This window comes from Rattus norvegicus, chromosome 14 (genome assembly GCF_021556685.1).
Source record: "Rattus norvegicus strain SHRSP/BbbUtx chromosome 14, alternate assembly SHRSP_T2T, whole genome shotgun sequence".
NCBI classification, from domain to species: Eukaryota; Metazoa; Chordata; class Mammalia; order Rodentia; family Muridae; genus Rattus; species Rattus norvegicus.
This window is the reverse complement of record NC_141547.1, coordinates 77,698,080-77,722,303: the sequence shown is the minus strand read 5'-3', so window position 1 is coordinate 77,722,303 and position 24,224 is coordinate 77,698,080. Positions and strand designations below refer to the sequence as shown.

General features: G+C 45.6%; 1 protein-coding gene and 1 long non-coding RNA gene across 2 annotated transcripts in view; one reads left to right on the top strand and one right to left on the bottom strand.

The window, feature by feature from the left end:
- The window catches only part of Stk32b (serine/threonine kinase 32B), a 256,406-nt gene that overhangs the window by 71,083 nt on the left and 161,099 nt on the right, over positions 1 to 24,224 (bottom strand).
- On the top strand, positions 5,646 to 9,230 carry LOC120096637 (uncharacterized). Its single transcript, XR_015637720.1, has 3 exons — positions 5,646 to 5,789; positions 6,447 to 6,571; positions 9,134 to 9,230. It is a non-coding gene; the product is annotated as an uncharacterized LOC120096637 (long non-coding RNA).

Below are 24,224 nucleotides of genomic sequence, written 5' to 3'. Positions count from 1 at the left end.
GGGAAAGAAAAAGTAGGCCTGTGACAGCCAGCTCTGTCCCCAACCTGCTGTGGCAGGAAAACCATAGATTTTAGAGACACACACCCCACACATTCAGAGTAAATGTCACAGCTGCGCTGAGATGACTAATGACAGCTTTCTCGGAAATAAAGAATAACTGCTCCCGAGTTGATCAAATATTAACTCTACCTGAGGAGATATGCAGGGTTATTGCTGATGCCAGCAATCTCCTCCAGGGACGGGAGAGCAGCACAGCATCTATATGTCAATTCTGATTTTCATTGAGCCTTTTTCGAGCCTGTGAATGTTGATGAGCATTAAATAAACAGGGCCCTGCCACCGGGTTCATAGGCCATCCACGTGACCAAAGAGGTTGTGTGTAGAGAAGACAAGGGGGGCCTAAGGGAAGGATGAACCTGATAACAAAGAAAATTAAAACGAAAGTCAGGTTCTGGTGTCAGTGTGTGAAAATTAGGTCAGCAAGCACTAGCTCCTTCCCCAGAGTGATTCCTAGCAGCTCCTCTCAAGAGGGAAATAAGTGTGTCAGGAATGTGATATTAGCGTGTATGAAAGTGTAAGAAGGAAACACACTATTTTCTCCAATGAATATGTACAAATACTGCAGTTGGACAATGGATACACTATCAAGCCAGTTAAAAATTCTAACCTGGAGGGAAAGGGGCGTCCAATGCTATGCCCCAACTGAGAAGTGACATGGAGTTGATGACTGCTGAGGAAGGGAGGGTCATTTTTCTTTGGGTGGGTAGACACTGGTATATATTTTCCACGACCCAATGGATAGCTGCACACTCATGCACCTGTGAATAGCATTAGTTGGATCCCATGCATTATAAAAAATAAGAAGAGGATATGAAGTGTTGGGGTGGAGATATGTCTGGGAAGGGCCGGGAGGAAGGCATGGGGTGGGTATGGTCAAGAGACATTGAACACATGCATGGAATTTTCAAAGAATAAAATTTTACAGTAACAAGAAAAATTGTGGGAAAAGAATGAATGACACTGGCAATGGAGGCATATGCACCAGTAGGAAATAATGAAGCGGATGAGGCAGGAGGATCATGAGTTTAAGGCCACTTAGGATGCACCTTGAAAAAACAGAGCTAAGAGAAGGAGAAGAGGAGAGGAGAGGAGGAGGAGGAGGAGGAGGAGGAGGAGGAGGAGGAGGAGGAGGAGGAGGAGGAGGAGGAGGAACACACGTTAAGACCTGAACCTGTGGGGCTGGGGATTTAGCTCAGTGGTAGAGCGCTTACCTAGGAAGCGCAAGGCCCTGGGTTCGGTCCCCAGCTCTGAAAAAAAGAACCAAAAAAAAAAAAAAAAAAAAGACCTGAACCTGAAGATATCATGAAGATTGGGGTGACCTTTATTGTATTGTGAGAATCAGAGAAGGTAAGTGGTCCTAGGATCATGAACCCATATCACCAGGGGGCCAGGACACAAACAAAGAAGTAACACATGGTTGAGATGACAAGGCATGATCTGGCCTGTAGGTCTGAACAGTGTCCTCAAGTTCATATCCACCCATAACCCCAGAGCAGGAGCCTGTTTGGTTATGGTACCTTGGCTGATGCACCCAGAGAAGGATCTAAAGGGGAAATTATCCTGGGAGCAGGGCCTGTCCTGGGTCCAGTAAAGCCTGTAATTCTAGAGTGGATGGAGATATGGGTGCCCACGTAAGGAATAAGTCAACATACAGAGAAGGATGGAGATCTGAGAGAGGCACTCAGAAGCTGAGGAGCCGGGGAAGGGCTCTTTTCAGAGACATTGGAGGAAGCATGGCCCTGAATGCACATGGCCTTGGTTTCAGACCTAGGAGAGTGGAGATTTCAAGTTTTTAAGCCACCAATGATGTGGTGATTTGCTGTCTACCCTGGCATATTGGAAGAGAAGTTGGTGGGTATGCAGTTTACCTCCACGAGCCATATTAGAAAGCCCCTGCTACCAGCATCTTGAACCATAAATCAGGACACCATTGTGACCAATGATAAGGGGCTGTCCTGTCTGGCAGAGTCTAGCTGAGGACTCAGATTGCCTAGGTCCACAGACCCACCCCTCTCCTGCCAGGTGGGCTATCCCTGTACTTCAGTTTCCTTTGCTGAATGGATTAAATAATAGATGCATAGAATACTACTTTTATGTCTGTTCTTAGCACGGAGCAGAGTCTCCAGTGTCGGGGGAGTCTCTTCCCGCTCTGTTCCCCAACACACAGAGTAAAACTGATCTGATAGGTGGACTAGCATCTTAGGAGGGACCCAAGAGAAAGTATATGACAAAGGACCAATGGCAACCTGGGACAGGGTCTGATGGAGACAGTTAGGATCATGTAACAGGCAAGAAGCAGGCTCTCCTCTTGGGAATGAGGCAGCCAGAGTCCCAGAGGAAGAGGTATCACCCTGCAATGGACCTCCATCCCATGGAATATGCCCAAGGTGATGGGTGGCCTTGATTTGCTTTGCTTATTTTTCTTTTATTTTTTTAATATATTTTATGTATATGGACACTTTGTCTGCATGTATGTCTGCACACCAGAAGACAGCCTCAAACAGTTAATCTGCCACGTGGTTGCTGGAAACTGAACTCAGGACCTTCAGAAGAGCAGTGAGTGCTTTGATCCACTGAGGCAACTGCCCAGCCCCATTTATGTCATAGGACAGAATACATGGGACTTCCTTTCCACCAGCTTGTTATCTTATTGCAGAATCTGCTGAGGCACATGCAGTGAGGGCCTGCACTGTCTTGGAAGACAAGAGCCTTCATGTGTGAGCAAGGCCACATGGCCAAGTCAGGCAGGGGACCCCAGGAAATGAAGCCTGTGGTCGGTATGTAGCTGGTATGAAGGAACTTCAGCTTTAAGATATAATGACAAAACTCTGCCAAGCACCCTGAGAACTTGGGAGAGGATCCCAGGGTATACAAAACTGGCAGTTATGAGGCCCAAAATAGAGGGCCTAGAAGAGATGGGCCTGCATTCTGGAATACAAACATGGGGGGTTGAAAATCTCCAACTTAGTGGCCTTTGCTTGTGGGGCTGTACTACACCAGCCATGGGGTCCTGGGCACTCGACTCTAGGCCTTGGCTTCCTCATCTGGAAAATGAGATACAGCGGCTGCCTTATGTGGCTCCCAGGAGCCTTGATCCACTGCTCAGGGTGCCTTCCAGACTGACAGCTGAAACAGGCAGGGACTAGGACTATAGCTGCTTGGAAGAACTCCAGGGTAGACCCTCCAGCTTTTAGAAAGTGAATTCTATTTTGTCTGGATGTGATTTTCTGGCAAGAGCATGGTTCAAGAGGTGGTGGCATGGGGAGGCCGGTAGGGCGGCTTGGGATATAATAGAGTGCTTTCTGGACTGAGCCTCTTATCAGAGCTTCTTGTTCAGCCCTTCCAGGTCCATTTCCTCTGTGTCCATTTTTCACAGTGATTGTATCTCAGCTCTGGTGCGTCACCCTGCTGAAAACGAGATGCGTGTTCAGAACGGACAGGAGAAGCATGGAGCCGATGGGCGCAGTCGTGATGTTATTTGCTGTAGACAAACTCTCACTTCTGAGCCAGTCAAGATGACACGCCAATAGAACGAATGCCTTTGAAGCTATCAAACCCGGGTTTGCCCTGGAATGAACCTCAAGCCCTGCTCAGGAACACTGTAGAACATCGGCCCTGCTGGCTGTTTTTAATAACAGCACAGATAGATGACCAAGGAGGGCTAGGAGGCTGTTTTTGCTTCTGCTCTTTGCTGGGACTTCTTAATATTCCACACTGATGATCTCGGGCAGTAATGGAGACTATTGAAAAGCCCAGAGGGGTTATAATTTACATTTCCCTAATTGCAGAGGACATAGAACACTTTTAAATGACATTTCTTAGCCTTTTTAAATTTTACTTTTCTGTTGAGAGTTCTGTTCAGATCCATAGTCCTGGTTTTGATTGGGTTGCTTGGTTTTGGTTTTGGTTTTTTAGTTCTCTGTATATTCTACATGCTAACCAGCTGTCATCTTTAGGTCTATCTCTGGATCAGTTCTGTCTGATTGGGTGAATGGTTCTCAGTGGGAAACTTAGATACATGCTTACTGTTCTTTATTCTTACAACGAATCTCTGAAATCCAGGATACTTTGGATTTATCATCTCCCACATATCAAAGTGCACATCTTTTAGACTATGGCCCTGTGACTTTACAAAGCACATCTGGCCCTGGCTCTCCCCCTTCACAAGTCCTCTCATGGCTCTTTGGGGTCAACAGCCCTGGTGGGTTCATTCTCTGCATAAAGACAGTCTTAAAAATGAAAGAGTAACACCAAGACATGTATACAAACTTTGAATTAAAGATAACCACAAAGTATGCTGAATATATGTGGGAAACACGCATGGCTGGCTTAGCATGTGGAAACAATCCTTTCAGTGTCCACAAGCTGGGAAGGGTATAGTGCCTTGCACATAGCATGCAGCCTCACATGGCTGACCTCACTCTTCTCTTGTTCCGTCCATGGTCAGGCCCTGCTTGGGGGTAATGACATCTTTAGCTATGCCAAGAGCAGCCATTACTTGGTGACACTAATTAATTCAGCCCAAGAGCTCTGTCCAGCACTGGCCGGAGGTGAGCTGTGTGACTGAGGAAGTTTGTATCTGCCTTAGTACTTCCAAGCACATCCCTAGCAATTCTAATCTTTCAGAAGATGCAAACTAATCCAAGAACATACTGAGACCAATGACTTTCTCCATGGATGAGGCAGACAAGTGTCTGTCTCTCTAGGCATAATGAGGGAGCCACTTTCCTGTGGGCTGGGGCATCACGGAGCCCCAGAGCTTCCACAGACCCAAGGTCAGGTTGCATTTTTTTCTATTTGCACTGACCATACTGAGCTGAGATGGTCTGTGTCTGAGTCAGCCTGCTTCCATAGAGCTCTTCAGGAGGAAGCCTCTACAGCAGCAGGCAAGCAACAGTGGAGCGGGTGGATGGGTATTTGCCAGGGGCCTTACAACCACTGACAGGCAGCTGGAGCTGTGGTGTAATTAATATAAAGTTTTCAAACTCAGTCACAGACCATGTCAGTCCAGTATGCTCAGTGCAATTCTCTGTTCACACTGGCTCTGCATCCCATGGCCTTCTCCTTCAGTCCTGTCCACCATGTCCTCATCCTCGACTCTCCCCTAGCTCAGATTCCATGGCTCAGGTCTATTTCTTTTTCTTCCAAACTTTTAGCACTTTCCTCATCTCCCCAATTAGAACCAAGACCCATTTATAACTGGCTTCCTCACCCCCTTCTCTCTCTCTTTCTCTCTCTCTCTCTCTCTCTCTCTCTCTCTCTCTCTCTGTGTCTTTCTGTCTCTGTGTGTCTTTCTATCTCTGTCTTTCTGTCTCTGTCTCTGTCTCTGTCTCTGTCTCTGTCTCTGTCTCTCTCTCTCTCTCTCTCTCTCTCTCCCACTCAGCATTTTCTACCCACCAACTGCTGCAGCCAGAACTTATTCCCTCTTCCTTTCCCTCATTATTTCACAGCCAATTGAGCAACAGGTCCCCTTCCTTGCATCACAGAGCAGTGTTGCCTCTGGCATCCTGTGTGACATCACAATACAACAGCCACCCTCCGCTCAAACTTTCCTTATTATTCACCTGCTGAGGAAACCAGGAATCTCATGTGCCTGAGCAGAGAGTGCTGAGCAGTGTCCTGTGTGATCGGGACTCTGAAACCTAGAAGAATGCACATCCGCACCCAGACTGTGGGGTTACTACTGATCTCGGGTATCCGATACAGCCTGAGGCTCCAAGGCAAGACAGGTGGCTGAACTGAAGATGGGTCAACTGCAATATACTGGCAGGACTTTGTTTATCTAAACAGGAATGGAGTTGTAGGAATACTAGGCAGAAGGAATTTTTCCTGTGGGACCATCATGTTTATTGCCTGTTCTATCTGGAATTATGATGTCAGACATGGGCAAATTTACAGAACCCACTACACACCTCCTAGCCCTGGTGACCTGGATCTGTCTATCTGCATCTTCCTCCGTCTGTCCCAGTTTGCGGAGCTGAGCAGAGTTTCACCAGTGGCCTTCACTTTGCTGTACCCTTACCTGGGAGGACTAGGCTCAAATACACATGGATCACCCCTTTGCCTAGGCTGATCCCCAGTACCCTGGCACTTCCAGCCTTCTTTCCATGCACCCATCACCCCGTGTGAGAAGAGCACTTATTGACAAGCTTGCATAAGAGCAGGTTGTCTCCTGTGGTCTTGTCTCCAGGACCAAGGACAGCACCAGCAAGCCCGTAAGCAAAATGTTAGTTCTATGGCTGAACTGAGGCAGGCACCCCACCTGAAGGGCCTGGCCCTGAGCTGGGTTGACTACCGCATGGCTTCCCAGGTGGCTGTAGGTTAGCAGCATCAGGAGCTTCAGCTTTTCAGGCCAATCACCACCTTCCATTTTGTAGGCAAGACAGCCTGCAATGTCTTCCACGTCCAGCGGGGAGTGAGAGCCCTGCTCTGCTTATGGGGTGTTATGATTTGAATATTCATCATCCCTGTCTCATGCTGAAAGGATTTGGAAGTGGGACCTTGGCAAGAGGTAAGGAGGGCGGTCTCCCTAGAGTTCAGGAGACCCAAGTCAACAGCTTGTTCCTCCTCCTCATGCAACACCTTGTTGTGTTGTAATCTAATATAAGCTGCTCATTAAAACACAGGGGAGGTGGTGGTCAGCCCTGCTTTCTTTGGATGCTGTGTTTCAGCATTTGAGACCCTTGAACCCCGGGGCAGGGGCACCCAGTTTGACTGGCAAGAAGGAGAGGGCATTTACCTTGTGGTTCATGTGTGAGTCCACGTGGGTGGTAGAGAAACAGATTGGCAGCTCAGGGGGACAGCATACAGACAAGCCTATAACTGACCACAGGGCTCAGTGTGGTAGCACAAAAGGGGGGGCTTTCTGCTATGTTTTACTAAGGAGCCTTGGCTTGCGAACAGTCTGTATGGCACTCTCAAATTGAACGTATACCGTAAGGATTGCTATTTTTAGGTCCCAGATGCTGTCAATTCTATCCACTAGGACATGGTGCTAAAATGTATGAGAGTCACAGTCTTGGATGGTCAGTGTTGTGAGTCACCTTTGGATTCTACTCCAAACTAAGTAGTCCTAGGTCTTACACAGTCTTTCCAAACTTCCATTTCTTCATCTACAAAGTGGGTTAATCATTGTGTCTGCCTCCAAAGGAGAGTGGGAGCTGGTGGAGCTGCCAAGAGACCCTGTGTGGACATGCACAGTGGCTGGACATGAAGGTGTCCCATGACAAAGCAAGTGCTTTAGAAAGACCAAAGAGTGCTGGGTGGACGTGGTGACACAGGCCTATAATACAGCTACTAGGGAAGTTGAGGAAGGGAAATTACAAGTTCAAGGTCAGTGTGGATAGTTTGATGAGACTGTGTCTCATAACAAAAATTACAAATGGGACTAGAGATGCAGCTCAGTGGCCATGGGCCAAAATAGCAAGTCCTGGGTTTAATGTCTCAATGGGAGAAGAGACAAATGAGCCCCACCAGACTTTGTAAGCAGAGAGACTGGGAGAGGTAGCTGGGCCAGGGTTTGCATGGGTGTGAAGTAGCTGATAACCCCCAAATTTCATGGAGGACTGTGGGGGCCAGCAGAATTGGTGATGACCTCAGGAAGCACACACCCCCTTCCCTTTGTCTTTGCTGGATCATTTTTAAGGAAAAATTAGCCTCTAGAAGTTCAGAGTCCATCCTAATTAAATGGAAGAGGTAGCATTATTGATTCAGGTATCGATCACTTTGACCTCAGACCTCTTTCCTTCTAACAAAGCAAAGGAGAAGCTCGACCTGCAAGTGATGGTATCTATCCATGACTACTGCCATGTTTCATCTCTCTCTCTCTCTCTCTCTCTCTCTCTCTCTCTCTCTCTCTCTCTCTCTCTCTGTGTGTGTGTGTGTGTGTGTGTATTACATGTGTAGAGGACAGAGGACATTTTGTAACAACTCCGTCTTCTTCTGCATGCCTGCATGCAGGAAGCCAGGAGTCCAACTCAGGTCATCAGATTTAATGGCAAGCACCCATACCCACCAAGCTATCTCTCCAGCCTGACTAATATTTTGAATTGGCCTGATATATGTTTGTAGTTTGAATATTAATGTCCCCTATTCACATTCAAAAACTTAATTCCTGAAGCGGTAAAACAAGGTGCAGGGTGGTGTGTGTGATTGGGACCTGTGGGCTCCTCTTCACTGAGAAATTAGTAACTTTCCTGAAGAGTTTGATGGAGCCTTTTCTCTTAGTGAGGGCACAGTGAGAAACAATCTATAGGAAAAAGTTGATTCTCCTAGCCTTGACCTTGGCCTTCCTATGATGAAGAACTGTGAGCAATGCATGCTTTTCTGCTGTTTATGAACCATCCAGTCTTAGGTAGCAGTCATTACAAACCAAAACTAGCTTCTGGAATTCGTAACAAACAAAGACGCTGCTTCTCTAACAAGCAGATTGACTGCATTTTTGGAACTAATTCGTCATAGCAAAAACCATTAAGACTAACAGAAAATATTAATATGCAGATATGGCAAGAATTTTAGTAGAGAATTCATTGGGATTTCTGTAACAGGTTACCAAAATTGGATGGCTTTAAGAGACAACCTTTATTCTCTTAGTTCCTGATAGCTAGATTTCAGTTTCAGGTGTCTACAGGCCTATGCTTCTATTGAGGACTCTAAGCATGAGTCCTTCCTGCCTCAATCAGTTTTGGATAGCCCCCAGAGCTCAGACATTACCCTTTTGACAACACCTTCTTCCTTCTCTGTCCTGCCGTGTCCTTTTTCATTCTTAAGGTCCCATTCACTGAAGTCAGGGCTTGCCTTATCTAGCATGAACTTATTTAATCTCCACCTGAATTACATCAGCAAAGATTTATTTCCATATGAGGTAATTGTTTGAGGTCTCAGACAGATGATAATTTGAGAAGGTTACAGTATGGTCAGTGTGATGGTTTGAATGAAAATGGCCTCATAGACTCACAGGGAATGGCATTATTAGCGGTGTGGCCTTGGAGGAATTGTATCCCAGGGGTTAGACTTTGGGGTTTCAGATTTTCAAGCCAGTGTCATTCTCTCTTCCTATTGTCTACTGATCCAGATGTAGAACTACCTCCACAGCACCATGTCTGCCTGCCTGCCACCATGCTTCCTGTCATGCTGATAATGAACTGTAAACAAGCCTCAATTAAGTGTTTTCCTTCATATATGTTGCCATGGTCATGGTGTCTCTTCACAGCAATAAAAACCCTAAGTTAGTCACTGGACCACTGAAAATAGGGCAGAGATCATGGGGGACAGAGTCCATTTTGTAATCATGAGTATAGAAACCAGGAAGAATTCAGGCAGGTGCTGACACTCTTGAGTTGCAGAAAGATGACCATTATGTGGAGGGAGAAGGACATAACCAGGTTCAAGGGGGACATTGGTAGGAAAAGATGGGGTGGATAGCAGAGGCCCCATAGGACAGGAGACGTCAAGAAAGTGTACAGCCATGGCAGTTCAAGTCCTGGAAACCACTCGGTGGTGCTTCCTTCTCAGAGATAGAGAGCTTGAATGAGACCCAGCCAGAGGAAAAGGACGGAGGGTGGCATCCATGCTAAACATGTATTGTTTGGGACTGGGAGATGTCCTGGTGGAATTGGCCAACTGATAAACAAGGAAGATTCACAATGGAGACACAGACATCACCTCCAGGCCTGTTTAGGGTTATCCTGTTCAGGCTTGGGTAACACAGATCCTCCGGTTATGCACATGAATGGTCAAAAGCTGGGCTTCTTCCTCTTTCTTTACTGTCAGGGATGCCTCCCCATAGGAGAACCAGAACTCTAGAGTTTCTTCCACTCCAAAAAGCCTATCCAGGCTCCAGCCTGACCCCAATCATAGCTTTCAATTATGTGAGTGAGATAATTGAATTATAGTTCAAAAAGACAATCTTTACTGACCTCAGGTATGGACAAGATGAGGCTTCCTACCAAGCTCTGTGTCTTCTGCTTCTTAAGGTCTTGGCTGTGGTCATAGCAATCTAAAAACTTTCCTGGGCCCACAGTTTTTTTTTAAAAAGTGTTTCCAGTGCTAGCACAGAAGAAATTCCATAAAGCAATCTGATTGTGAATGAGTGGTAGAGAGGGAAAAGAGGAACTTTAGTCCAAGAATCTCCCCTTCCTCATGCTGATGCCTTGGGCTCAATGCATGTGGGTATAGCCATGATTGTAAGGGCAGCAATGAAGCTGAAATCTTATTAAACAGCTCACTGATCCAGAAAAGACAGGAGCACAGCCATCTCCTTTCCAAACATTTGGAAGCATTGAGTCCCATGTAAGATGAAATATTAATGACACTTTTCTTGGGATGATGGCAGTTCAAATAGCAATGACAATATCTTATAAGCAAGAAAGAGCTAGGGGCAGGGAGGGACCAGGAGTCCTAAGGTACTAGATACTGCAGGACTCCTAAAGAAAGCGTGATCAGCTTTAGCAAGAATAACCAACCCATGACTTAGTCAGATGAAGACAGGATCAGGGGGAGTGCCAGGGTGTCCTATGTATCCCTGTTAACTTAGCCCTACTTAGAGTCAACTTGGAAGAGGAAACCAGTTGTTCAGATTGTCCCATGGGCATATTGTAGGGGGTTGTCTTGATTGCTAATTAATGTAGAAGGGCCCAGCCCATCATGGGTGGCACCAGTCCTAGACAAGTGGGCATGGGCTGGGCCCTTCTACATCAGTTAGCAAAGAAAGTTCTTTGAGCATGAGTCTTGGAGTGAGTGATCCAACAAGCATCATTCTTCCATGAGTTCTGCTTTGAGTTCCTACTTAAGTTCTTGTCTTCATTTCCCTCGTGATACACTACAACCTGGAAATGTAGGCCAAATAAACCCTTCCCTCTGTAACTTGCTTCTGGTCATGGTATTTTATCACAGCAACAGAATGGAACTAGGATATGGGCCATGGAGCACTTCATGAAGTCGTACTCTTACTAAACAGTTCAGAAGCCATTAAAATTCATGTCTAACCTTTGTCCTCCACACCACCTATTCTTTTGGCTGTCCTGCTTGTGGGTCCTTTCTCTCCCATTCTCCAAATGAAAGCCTAGGTACCCATATCCTCTGCATGGGATTGGCTGTGTTGTACAAGTTCCATGAACCAGAATAGAATCCTGTGAGGGTCAGACAAGATTTACCTGAAAATATTTATGCTGACTTTTGCCTCTATTCTAAACAAAGTTGGAATTAGAAAGTTGGCTTAGGCTATACAAACCACCAATGGACTATACAGTAAATGTTAGCAAGAAGGTTGGGGGAAGTAGGGCACAGGCTCTCTGAAGTCCCTGAACCAACTTTCCAAAGTGCTAGAAACATCTCTGGGCAGAGTCCAGCAACTGTGTTCTGGGCTCAAGTTTAGTTGTGTAAAGTTTTATGAGGATACTCTTGCCCTTAATCATTCATTGGTTCATCAGTAGCATGACTATCCCATGCTGTCATGTCTGATGAGCCTACAGTGTCCATTTGATTTTATGTCATCTTCACACCAACATCAGAGGGATCGTGGAAGGGAGCAAACACAAGACTGACACAGACTCTCCATGACTAGACCTTATAGGCTCTTCTGAGCTGTCTCATCAACTCTACCTCATGTCAGACAGATGAAAGTTGACCATGATTGGTCAGTGTCCTGGTCAACTTGGCCCAACTTGGAGTCCCCTGGGAAGGGGAAACATCGACTGAAGAATTACCCAGGTCAGACTGACCTGTGGCAAAATTGGTCTGCACCCTTGCCTCACATCCTTATTAAGAACCCACAGCAAGGTTACTAAGTTCTGACTGGCTGGTGTAGAGCATGGAAGGCAGGCCTTCTGATGCCACATGGAAGCTGCTGGGTAGAGCAGATGCATGACATTCTGTCCCTGGTGGCATGTCTGCTGCCTGCCCCCTGATGTCCTAAGCAGCCAAAGTAAAAACAAGAATGGGAGAGGCAGGTGGATGAGCACGCATTAGGTTTGGCCCTTGGACAGCAGTGGCTGAACTGAAGCAGACATTTGTAGGCATCTAGAGGCTGCTCTTCCAGGGCTGGAGGAACATCTAGGTGCTGTGCTGCAGGGTGACAGAGGCACTGTGTTCTCCATGTTTACTCACTCTCTAGCACGGGAATGGAGTCACCACATCTCTGTCAGCAGCAAGAGGGAAAGTTAGGAAGAGGCTGCATAACAGTGGGGCTGAGAAAGTTCTAGAGTTTTTCTATGATGGTTTTGTGCATACTTCATGGCTTGGGATAGCCCCAGAATCATAGCTAAGACAGAGTCAGATTGTAAAACATTAGTTTTAGACAGCCATGTCCCTCACTATAGTTCAATTCTATAGATCTACAGACCTTGGGAAGGGCAGCAGAATAAAACAGAATAAAACAGTGTGGGGGGGCTATCTCCATCTCAGTAAAATGCAATGCAGGGATGGAAGCATTTCCCATGCGCTTGTGACACATCTCAGTCGAGCCAACACCCTGTCCACAAGTGTGAACCAACAGCAAATCTTGGGCTGCCTTTCGAATTAAAAGTGGTAGAAAGAGAGAGAACTACTCACAATGTTCCCCTTGGATTATCTATGAACCCTTTTGTGTCTGGCGACAGGACAGACACAACTGCCTAGACATATACTCTGAACATGCTGCCATCCCTCTTTGCCTGAATATTTTCTTCCATGACTGGGAATACAAATAGGCCTCACCCGTGGGCTGTCACACACTTTAAATGCAGAACTTGAAAGTCTTTGAGATTAAAGTGTACTAGACTGGGTTTGTAGCTACCAAAATCTCCTGGGATGCAGAATCTTCCTAAATCATTGTAACAGGATACCTGAAACCGGGTGACTTATTCAGGAGAGAAGGTTGTTAAACCCAGCGTTCTGGAAGTTGCAAGTCTAGAATCAAGTAGATACACTTGGTGAGGGCCTCCTGCTTCATACAACATGGAGGAGAGTGGAAGGGCAAAAGATGCAGCTTCGCTCTGTGACATTCCAATCTGCTTGTAACCTGTTCAGTCCCACAAGAGTGAGAGCTTACCATATGACAATTTACCAAGTTCTGAGACAGTGACAATGATTGTTTCACACAAAGGAGCCCTCAGGTCCCAAACAAGTACAAGGTCCATCATCATTCAACCTTATTACCTTAGGCACTAAACTCCAAAATGAGTTCTGGAGAGGGCAGACCATATTCCTACTGTATCACTCCCCAGGGAACTACTATACCAAGGTGGCAGAATAGTCACCAGGGCACAAGGGGGATGGAAGTAGAAGCTATTTGACTTACATGTTTCAGTGGCACAGATTATGTAACACATTAGTCAAGGTCACATTTCCTACTTAAAAAGTTGGCATGTAGCCTGTCAAGTTCTGTAGCTGTACTGTGTCGCACTGTGCTTCTTTAAGCCATTGTGTCAACACTGGGCTAGCAGAAGCTGTCAGCTCAATAGCCCCATGCCTGCCCCAGTCAACCCTTCCCACCTTCTCCCTGTAGGATCTCCCAGCTTCTGTTGAGATGTGGAGCTATGTAGGGTGTGGGGGTGTTTTCCAACCAGATGGATGTCTCTAGATCCTTTATCATCGAAGCCAGTTTCCTCGTCACTCTGCCCCTCCCCCCGTTTTAGTTTTGCCCTTGGAGGAGACACAGTTTTGGCATCTTTACCCTTCCTCTTGTCAAATCAAAAGCCCTATGAAGAGCTCTTCTTGAGCTGCCTGTGGCACTTCCTGATCTTGAGAGTGAATGGCTTCTCATCCCACATGGATGGAACCATCTCCACGGTCTCACCAGAGCCCTGTGTGACATTTCTATTTCTGCTTCATTCCTAGGGAAAAGAGGAGTGCTTCCCAGTGAAGAAGGGAGACTTATTTTTCTTCTGAAAGTAAAATCTAGATGTGGTGTGAAAGGAAGCATGGAATGCTGCCTCTGACAACTGAGGGTGTAAGCTCTCCCAGCCAATTCTCATGCTTATTATCAGTTTAGCTTCCAGGTCCACAATGTGCACAGATGCACGAGGGAGAGGTTTGGATTGAATAGGTCTGGCAGGATGATGGTCATACACATAGAGCCTCGGGGTGCAGTGGGCATGAGATTTGAAGCATTTTTCAGGGCTACCAACAACACTGTTGAATCACATTTGCTTTTCAAACCTAGCAGACACGGAACCTGGCATTGGTTTAAACAAAGACAAGATCAGAATGTGGACCCATGTCATCTGCATAAGATGCCAATGTTCCTGCTCATTACAGGCCATCATAGAGGCCATGGGAGACCAGAAACACTACCCACTACTGCAGCTGCCACATGGGGCCGAGTGACTTGGCCACCTGTGCTTCTCCTCATCCCAACATGTTACTTTGGTCATCAAAGCTGCTGTCTTTCTTCATGTGTTATCTCACCTCATGGTCTGTCTTCTGGGGTGTGTCCTATGCTCACTTTACAAGGAAGAAAGCCAGAGCCCCAGAGATCAATAGATTTGCTCCTATAACACGGAGAATAAGTGGCTGAGCCCTGCTCCAGCCCACTGATGAGTATTTTACTCTTCTATCTACCTTGTCACTCCAGGATGGTAAGAGGGTGTGGAGGGAACAGATGGGCTGAGCTGTGCAGGGACACACCTGCATCTCAGCACCTGTGTCCTTTCTCTTATTAATCTTCACAGGAACTCTGAGGTTAGTTAAGGAAAGTAGATCAGGATGGAGGGATTGAGGTGGGTTTCCACAATGAGAAGGGCTGGAGTGTGGCCCACCTGACCTGGTCCCTGCAGTAGGACTCTCTGTTTCCCCGTGTCACACTTGCTTTCCACTGAGACATGACTCAGGTTCTTTCAAAATGAATGTGGTCTGTGAACACACATCGGGTATGTGTGTGTGCGCACATGTGTGGGTGTATGTGTGTGTTGTGTGTTCATGCATGTGGGTGTGCACAGGCACGTCTGTGAACATGTGTGGAGACTGATATTGGGCATCTTCCTCATCTTTTTTTTGGGCAAGGTCCCTTGCTGTCCCTGAAGGTCACTGACTGACCAATAAGTCCCATGGATCCTCCTGTCTTCCTTCCCTCAGCGTTGGCATTGTAGGCGATGACAGAGATTGTAGTAGCTTCTGAGGATCCGAACTCTGCTCCTCATGCTTCTGTGTCAAGCACTTGATGAAAGCATCTCCTGACCTCCTGAATGCGCATCTCATAGAGACAGACCTAGGTGGGGCACTCATCAAAAGTCCGCCCACAGCGGTTGCCCTCCCACGCTTCTGCAAACAAGTTAACGAGGGTGAAGTCCTGAGTCAGCTTCTAAACCAGCTTCCTCTAAGGCTGCCCTGGAAAGTCCCCATCCTCAGCAGTTTGAGTCTCAGCAGCTCACCCCAGAGATGGGTAAACACATGCTCGAATTCCACTGACTCACTAATCAGTCCCTTTTGGAAAATGAGTAAGAGCCAGGGAGATGATAAATTCCTGTTAACTTTCCAATCTGCCACAAGAAATGTTGATAAATTCCACCGACTGCCACTCACCACAGGGACGTACATTTTCAGGCTTGGAGCTGAGGTTTTTCACACAGAGAAAGCTCTTCAGCCTGGCAGCTCCCATCCCCTTCCTGCTATGGAACAGTGGGTGTGGGGCTTCGTAACCATTCAGGGAGTTACAAGGAGTGAGGAAATACCAAGAAATCTTAAAATGCAAGTAACTGGCACTTGGAGTGTCACTTAGAGAAAAGTCACAGGTTCTTGCTGCCCAAACTAGCTCAGTTCTAGAAATATCTAGAACTTACTGTGTACTAGGCAGTGTTTAATGCTGGCAAAGTAGAGTGCACGAATACCTCAAACTGTGGTCTGAGGTAGGAACCAGATGTATAAATATGGAACTTTCTAGATGTATGCAGAGCTCAGTAGAGACACAGAGGGGAAAGGGATGACATTGTGTGGGGAGACTTCCTGACAAAATCTGTGTTTTACTTTCTAAGAAGAATTGACTGGAGTTGCTGAGATGACATTCAACACAAGAAGACTTAAAGGTGCATGGTGGTGGTGGCTGGGGTTTTCATGCTTTCTGTGGTTTCTTGCCCACTTCTTCTGTGCCTTTTAAGAAACCCTTTGCACTGTGGTCCTAGAGACTTCCACGGGCTCAGTCCTCTAGGGTCAGTGGTTTCTGTTTGGAGTGCATAGGAATTCATTTGGGGTATGTCTTGAGGGGGGGTTAGTTTAGTATTTGCTCTGATGAGCATGTGACTCCAGAAGAACCAGTTTTCTCTGGGGTATATGTATGAGTTTGATGGAAGAGATCTCATTGCACTGTGGTGGTTGTGGTGGTCCAGCTGGACACAGGGCAGTGTGAGGCTAATAGCAACGTTGCTGATGGCTCACTGGGAGCCTGTTTGATGAAGGGGTTCCAGAGATCTCCTCAACTCTTTCACTCTTGCTCTCTGTCTCTCTCATGCAAAATATCAGGCATGGTGACTTTACAAACTCTCCGTATTCTGACTCAGATTTGATTTTTATTCCTCACGGTGCCTGTGTTGAAGCAGTGAAGACAATTACATGTGTGTTTAGTATCCCAAGGTGGTTGGCCACTAGAGGAGGGTGCTCATGGGAGTAGTGCACCTTCCATTGTTTGCCCTGTGGATAGACAGCACTGGCTATTCACTGGACAACAGGACCCTCATCTCTAACATTGAGCTTGTTCCCTGCTAGGGTGGTTCACAGACAGAAGATAATATTCAGATAGCTGAGACTAGCCTTGGAATGAGGGTAAATTCTCAAGAGAAGATTATCTAAGGAAATGATATCTTCAGTGATGGTAGTGGAGGTAAAGGCAGAGGAACACTCTCACCTTTGTTCTGTTTCATATTTTTTGGCTATAAAATCTGTCCCACTTTTGGCACATTTATGGTAATATCTATGTTGCCAAATCCCTGATATTTATAATGAACTGATTGCCCTATGCTCTACTTACAGCCTTTCAGATTCATGGCCATATGAAAGCAATCCACAGCGGTAGATACTGTGCTCAGATTTGGAATGTTTCAGTTGTTTCTTGTTTTCTGAGACAGGGTCTCACTATGTAGCCCAGGCTGTGCTCGAATTCACAATGCTCCCACTCCAGACTCCCAAGCCCTCAGATAACAGGAGTGAGCATGGGTTTCTAATTTTACCCTTTTCCTGAGTCAGTAACAACACTCAGTCATCTTCACAGAAGCCTAGCAGTGACAACAAGCCACCAAATTATGGTCCTGCTAGACGAAGCTATGACGTTTATGTTTATAAGGGCAATCCTTCTGTAACTCTTGGAGCACCTGGAGGGCTAATTTTAAAATTGTTTTTAAGAGTGTCATTTACATTACAAATTAAAGCTGGCTGTGTATGATTTTATGCCTTGTTCTTGGTGCTATATTCTCATTTTATCTTTGTTTCTTAGAAGGGTCAGTGTTTTAGATCATCTCTCTCTCTCTCTCTCTCTCTCTCTCTCTCTCTCTCTCTCTCTCCCTCCCTCCCTCCTGCCCTCCCTCCCCTTCTCCTTTTCTTCTTTCTTTAATAAAAAGCTCTGTTATTAAGCTGGCTTCAGTCATGTTCCTACTATCTTGAATTCATCAGTCACAGCAAAACTTTTCATGGTAGTTTAGTGGGACTGACCAGGAGGCAAGAAGGGAGCTAAGAAGTCACCCCACATCCTTTGAGAGACAGGTCCAGGCTTTCTAGCTTTATCTGATGGACACCAGGGAATCTGTGAGTACATTTCAGGAACCAAAGTGTTCAAGTTCAGTTTTGAATCAGGAAGATATGCACAGCAAGGGCTGAGTTGGTCTGCTGTTAACTCATGTGGGGAAAGAGAGAGAGAGAGAGAGAGAGAGAGAGAGAGAGAGAGAGAGAGAGAGAGAGAGAGAACACCCCCCTACTTGCTCCACAGGCATAGAGAAAGAAGAGATACTCTAGGGAAATGTCTCCTTGAATGTGAATATACCAAGAGGCAGTTTAGCTCCATAGTAAGGAGAATTATCTAATTAGTTATGAAAATTGAATTCTTCTATGTTAACTAACAGGATGAACACTTCAAAGGAACAGATCTCACCCAGGAAAACGTGCAGCTAACATGTGGCACAATTAGCAATCGCATCAATTAATATAGAGACAAAGGGATAAGTCACAATAGGGAGGCTTGGGACTGCTTCTACTCTCATAATTCTTTGCCAGAGAGAAGAGTGTTACTGGGACATATTTCACAATCCTGGCAAGCACATCATTTTGTCTTAGCATCAAAATCTAAAGGTAAGTTTTACAGGCAATTATGGCCATGGCCCTAGTGCCAAGGTCCAGTGTGCAACTAAAGTACGATGTTTGTCTTGAATCTCCAAAGAGACATACCACCAAGAACCTGGATTCAGTCCCATCCCAGAGGACCACAATCACAGGACCAAGAAGGGCAAACTCATATTCTTTGTTTGCATGTGTGGACACATGAATGATTGGGTGGACATGTATGTTCATGTGTGTGGATGACAAGATTGATATTGCATGCCTATCTTGTTTCCCTCTTTGTTTACCAGTTGATTTGGAAAAAAATGGGTGGATGCATAGGTGGATCCGTGGATGGACTGATACATAGGTGGGATAAATGGGTGGACAGGAGGAGATATAGATGAGTGGATGTATGGCTGGAAAAAGACATGATTGGCTAGGTAAGTGTGTGAACACCTCAACTTCTCCTGCACTGCACAGGATGCCAAGTCCAGCACAGGGAGATTAGGCCAAGCTCCATCACAGGAGCCACCAAACTTTAACCATGGAAATATGTCCCAGCTTCCATTTCCGTCATCTCAGTCTTCGTCTTACTTGGAAAATGACTTCTACAGCCCTGATGACAGTTGTTACAAGCTGAAGCCCACACTTGATGACCTTGAGTCCCAGGTTCCTCACAAGGTGGCTTGAAGTAAGTACAGGTAAAATATTCATTTGTCCATGACCTGTTAACGCTGTATTGAACCATGTCTTCCCTTTGGAAAACAACTGCTACCAACCGCACTAGTCATAGTTCCTCATAGTTCCAAGGCTGGTTTTTCCACTAGCCCAGGCAGGTGGTATGCGTGCATAACAGCCCATGCTTTAGACTGCCAGGAACCCAGGGTCCCCCTCCCGCCATCTCTTCCAATCCACATTCATCTCATCCTTACATTCCCCCACTTTTAGCATGGGGGAGTTAGAGGCTGCATCAGATTGTAATATATGTATGTATACATGCAACCACAAGTATGTATACATGTGCATATACAGACGTGTGTCCCAGAATGTGGTGGTAAGAACTTCAATATGGCTAATATTTTAAAAAGACTGTGGAAGTGTCCTTTAAAAACTGTATTTTTAAAAAAAAAACTATTTTTCAAGTGAACATTTTTGGGGGTTCGGGGGTCTGATTGTTTCTGTCTTAACACCCAATCTTGGGGATTTTCCCATCACGTCGTGTTGAGTGTCTGGGTGAAGATGCAGAAGATTCCACCCAGCAAGGGCCTCAACTGTGGGGCAATCACAGAAATAATGCTTTAAAACCCTTCGTGTTCTCGCAGCATGCTGACATTTCAGAAAATGCTGACCCGCTTTCTTGCCACCTCGTTCTTCCTTCGGAACATCTTCTGTGAATTAGCCTCTGATTCATTGGGCTTTTGAAGAGATCTGTTCTCTGCTCCCAGATTTCACCCCATGTCCTTTGTCATCAAGTTGAGACCTGCCCTATTTCGAAAATTTATTATCTAACATAAACACTCTCTACCCAATTGCAGATGCAATTTGTACCCAAGGGATGGGACAACCCTTCTAAGGATAAATTGGATTCTCGTGTATCTCACTTCTCAGTTTGCACGAAGCCATAAATCTTCAGAATGCTGGCCTGGAACAAAGGAATCACAGTCCTGCAGCTTTGAAATATGTTACCCTTGAAATATAATTAGAATCTTCATCCTAAATGACTGCCCACAGGACTACATATATGTGCATTATATGTATTATATATACATATATACATATATATACACATACACATACATATATATATATATGTATATATATATTGTAATTGCTATGACACTAAAGGACAGATAATTGGGGATAACCAGGGGGAGGTCTTAACTGTCATGCTTCTTGGCTACTTAGTTTCAATACAATTGAGGGAAAAGAGATAGAGCTGCTAAGGTTATAAATCAGGTCGTGACAGCTTTATCTAATGTCCATTAATTACTGTGTAATTGATTAATAAAATTGATTAATTACTGTATATGTTTCCTACAGATTATTCATAGCACATCACAGTGGGTTTTGTAAGAATATTTTTAAGCATAATATCATCTTCCCATCCCTGCTCCTCCTTTTTCTCTTCTCCCTCTCTCTGGTCCCTGTTGTTCTTCCAGATACTTTTGCTTGATAGTCCATGCTACGCATACATATATGCTGTTTTGTATCTGTATAAATCTGCGCAGAACCTATCGCACTTGTCTTCCCGAGTCTGGCTTGATTCACTCTGCATGATAATTTACAGTTGGATCATTTTCCTGTGAATGACAGTTTTATTCTATACCTGAGTAAAATTCCATTGTGTATAATATACCACATTTTCTCTACCCAGCCTTCAGTCGATAGGACTCTAGGCTGGCTTCATTTCTTGGCTACCATGAAAAGTGTATCAATAAATATGGGAGTTTAAGTACCTTTGTGGTGTGCCCAGGTGTGGTATAGCCGGGCCATATGGCAGATCTAATTTTAGTCTTTGAGGCGCCTCCACACTGTTATCCGTAGTGTCTGGTCTAATTTACATTGACAGTGTATTGAGGTTTTCTCACTTTCTCCCTCTTTCTTTCCTGACCCTGGCTTTATGCCAAGTGATTGTTTTAGTTTTCTTAGTGACCACCATTCTGATCAGCGTGAGGTACACTCCCAATGCGGTTTCCCTGACAGCTGGAGCCACTAATGGGAGGATTATCCTATATTTATCACTGACCTTATTGAGGAGCTCGGGACAGTACAATGCAGCATGCAGCCTGAGTTAAATATCGCATTCTGCCCTCTAAGGAGCCCATTTCAAAGACAGCAAAATGGAGACACAGAGAGGTGGAGCATTTACAGCTGTCTAAACCAAGGCAGTCTCGCACAACTCTGCCGTCTGCCTAAAGACTAGGCTTCTCCTGTAGCAAGAAAACTCATTTTACTCCGCTCCACTGGAGAGACAGCAACTCATTAAAGTGAAATTCAAAATAAAAGAGGCAGAACGGGGAAACCACACAAAATCTCCCTCCAACCCCGACGCACCAGGAAGCAGCCTCTTGCTGCTAAAAGGCAGGCTTCTCCTTACATAGTCGTGCAGTTTATATGCTATAATCTTCTCTGAGTAGTGTAGAAAGAATTCGCAGCACCCACCGGAGCATCCTAGCCTCACGGCCTCTTAAAAGGGTGTGCGCAGCACTAGGCAACGTTTCCCCTCAGGTTATTTCCAAATTATTGGTTATTATAAGTGGTGCTGTAACAAATAGCCCTAGGCTTGAAATGTTAGAAGCAAGCAGGGCTGCAGCCTTAAGAGTCCATTCTGGTAAGTGAAATTTGCTGGTCAATAACGAGTGTGTAAAAGGTGATCAAAGCTTATGAATATGTAAAAGGTGCTTGACTCTTGTGTGGCCAAATGTCTTTGCAGAGGTTTGCGTGATTTCTGCCGCCGCCAGCAAACACACACTCAATGTTTTCAGAGAACATTTCTCTGGACTGCTTTACACCAGCAAACATCACCACCTAGGTAAAGCATGCTGAAGGCACCCTCCCTTCCCCCAAGTGTCCTTGATCCACAGGCCCAGATCTTGCCCTTGTTGTCTGGAGTCTTTGGGATTGTGAGCTGGCTTCAACAGAACACTTGGGAGCCAGCTGAGACCACCTTGAGCCTCAGTGGGCACTCAGGGATGTCTCAGGATAGAAGGAGGAGGTGGTGGACATATGAGTGAATCCATTTCCAACTCACTATCTGGCACACAGACAGTGTTGTTCAATGCAGACCGAGTGACTGGATGTGATCCTAGTATTGGTTTACTGAAGAGCATGCCAGGGAGAGAATCCCCTGGCTGAGCAAATTATTTCAGTTCCTTAGGTCTCCTTAGGTCATTAACTCAAAGTGTGTACACTTATTAAATACCTACTGTACTCCGTGACCTGTACTGCGATGACACTGATTGCCTGCACCTGGGAACTTAACATTTTGTCTATCTTCTGTCCCTAGTGTTCTGTAAAGTGTGAGCAGAGCCTCTATGGGTGCTCAAAGTAGTGGGTGCTGCCCACTTTGGGAATAGTCGGGGGGGGGGTCTTCAAGTAGTTCACTAGGGCTGGTCTATTCTCTGTCTTACCTGGCCCTGTCCCAATCTGGGACTCCAGGGTCTATATGTCAAGCAATGTCCAGAGACTCTGAGCCAGTTTGGGAAAGAGATCATTTATTCTCTACACAAGGAGCACAAGGATTGGTTCTGAGAATTCCTGAACACTGCCTGTAGGAAGGAGTTCTTTCCGTGTGCCAGAGGTGGTGGTGTAAGCCTGCAGTGTCAGCACTCAGGAGTCTGAGGCAGGAGGATCCTGAGTAAAAGGCTAGCTTGGACTATACACAGAGATTCTGCCTCAAAAGACAAAACAAATAAATCCTCTTCTTAGATAAATCAGAGATGGCTGCCTAGCCAACAGAGGTAAGCTCACCCCAGCAGCCTTTACCAAAAGTAGGGTGCTCCAACACAGACCCCAGAGCCAGAGGGCCCCACATTCTAAAGCCATGGTGAAAGTCTTGAGCCTCAGTTCCTAGTGATAATCTCCAGAGCTCTGCTATTCCTCTTCTCCTCCAACTCCTTTTAGAACTCTCCCGGCATGTCTTCACCCTTCGCCCAACTCCGGTTTTGCTACTGTATCAAAATACACTTGAAAACATTGAAGGAGACAAACGCTTCTCAGACTTTGTAACAACACAGCAACAGTTCCTTCCACTGCCCCACCCCCTAACCCTTCTCTAGCTCAGACTCTAACTGCAGAATGAGCTGTTTGCTGTGGATACAAGCTCTGCCTCCAGCCTGCTCACTTCAGGCGACAGCTGCCTCCCACTACTGAAAATGAACATCTGAGGAGTTTCCTCTCAGTCCTTCCGACACACTCATCATGCCTGTTTTCTTGATGAAGTAATGTTAGTTTAGTCTTAATTATTACTAGTAATGGTTTTAATTAGTATTTATTGGAATTAATATTTTTACTGGTATTAGCATTAATAATTGGGGCTGTGTCTCACTTTGTGGAATTGCCTGGCCAAGAACTTCTTAACCATGTTAACCAGGCTGGCCGTGAACTCAGAGATTTGCCTGCTTCTGCAGGATTAAAATTGCCACAGAATCTGGCATTTTAAAAATACATTTATTTACATGTCTATGCATGCATACACAGGTGTGTGTGCTCCCCCCCCCTCTCTGTATGTCAGAGAGCTTCCAAGAGTTGATTCTCTCCTTTTCCCTAGGGGGTCCTGGTGATTGAACTCAGGTCATCAGGCCCTGTAGCAGGTACCCTACCCACTGGGCTGTCCTACCAGCCCTCAAAGGTGTGCTATAGTTTGGCTAGCTCACGTTTCAGGTAATTCTGGTGAGGGATCAAATGCAGAATGAGCATGCAGTAAGCGACAGTGGCTGTGAATGGGGATCCTAGGCTGTCCCTAGAGTGAATAACTGCCGTACTCTTTTATCACTGACTTTTAAAAAGTGAATTTATTTTCTCACCAACTCAATTCCAGAATCTACTAAATACCTCTGAATTTTAAAAAGTACACATGGGAAAAAATCTATTACCTAGGATATTGGTAATAGTTATTTTGATGTTCTTGGACTCACTGTTTATTCCTAACTTTCCCCCTATTTGATCATTGCTTAATTTTCTTTTAAATTATATTTATTCTCTCTCCCCTCCCTCCCTCTCTCCTCTCTCTCTCTCTCTCTCTCTCTCTCAGTGTGTGTGTGAGTGCGCAACCTGTGGGAATTGGTTTTCTTCTTATGCCACGTGGGTCCTGAGAATCAGCTCATTGTCAGGCATAGCTGTGGGCACCTTTATCTAGTCAGCCATCTTGCTTGCCTCCTGTTTGATGTTCAGATTGTAACATGGGAAGACTTCCCCAATATCTGATAGTCCTTCCTTGTTATGAACCA